Source organism: Gossypium hirsutum, chromosome D02 (genome assembly GCF_007990345.1).
Source record: "Gossypium hirsutum isolate 1008001.06 chromosome D02, Gossypium_hirsutum_v2.1, whole genome shotgun sequence".
Classification (NCBI taxonomy): Eukaryota; Viridiplantae; Streptophyta; class Magnoliopsida; order Malvales; family Malvaceae; genus Gossypium; species Gossypium hirsutum.
Window position 1 is genome coordinate 18,894,767 of NC_053438.1, and position 1,271 is coordinate 18,896,037.

The window sequence follows — 1,271 nt, forward strand, 5'->3', positions numbered from 1 at the left end:
CAGCAAAACATGGCTGAACCAAGGTTAAAAGCATACCCTGAGGTGCTTTTCATGTCATCTATCGAGCCAGCCCAGTCACTATCAGTGTAGCCAACCAGCTTCAGATTTCCTTCTTTGCTATACTTCAAACCATAGTTTAAAGTGCCTTTGACATATCTCAGCACTCTTTTTGTAGCTTGGAAATGCTTCTCATTGCAGCAATGCAAGAACCTTGAGAGTAATCCTACAGCATACATGATGTCTGGTCTAGTGGCAGTCAAGTATAGCAAGCAACCAACTAGACTCCTGTAGGTTGTTTCACAAACTTTCTTAAAATCACCTTGGCTCGATAGTTTTTCTCCAACAGCAACAGGTGTTTTGTTGCCTTGCTATTTTGCATGGAGAACTTGGTCAGAATCTTTGTGGCAAAGCTTCTCTGGCTTAGAAATATCTCATTCTGTGCTTGAGACACTTCCATTCCAAGAAAGTATGACATCTCCCCAAGATCAGACATTTCAAACACTTCCTGCATCTTGGTCTTGAAATCAGCCAGCACTACTCGATCTCCTCCTGTCACCAGAAGATCATCAACAAACAGGGACACAATGAGTTGTATTTGTGTCCCTTGTTTCTTGACATACAGTGTTGGCTCACTCTTACTTCGATCGAATCCCAGATCAGTCAGGTAGCCATCGATTCTGCTATACCAAGCCCTTGGAGCCTGTTTTAATCCATATAGGGCCTTCTTCAGTTTGTAGACCATATGCTCTCTGCCAGCTATTTCAAACCCTTGTGGTTGTTCAACATAGATGTCTTCATCTAAGAAACCATTCAGAAAGGCTGATTTCACATCAAGTTGATGGATCTTCCATTCGAGCTGTGCTACTAAGGCAATCAGCAGTCTGATGGTGTCGAGCCTGGCCACTGGTGCAAAGGTCTCCAGGTAGTCCAAGCCATACCTCTGACTGAACCCCTTGACAACTAGCCTTGCTTTCAGCTTGTTCAAGGTACCATCAGCATTCTGCTTGGCTTTGTACACCCATTTCACCCCAATCACCTTCCTTTTGACTGGCCTTTCAACCAATTCCCAGGTCTGGTTCTTCTCAATCATGCTGATCTCCTCAGCCATTGCCTACTTCCACCCTTGCTGAGCCTCAGCCTCTTCAAAGTTGCTTGGTTTAGCTATGGCTACATGAGCCCTTTCATAAATTTCAGCCAATGGCCTTGTTCCTCTGACTGGTTCATCATCAATATCCATTTTAGGGACATTTTGGTCTGGCTCAGCTTGGTCT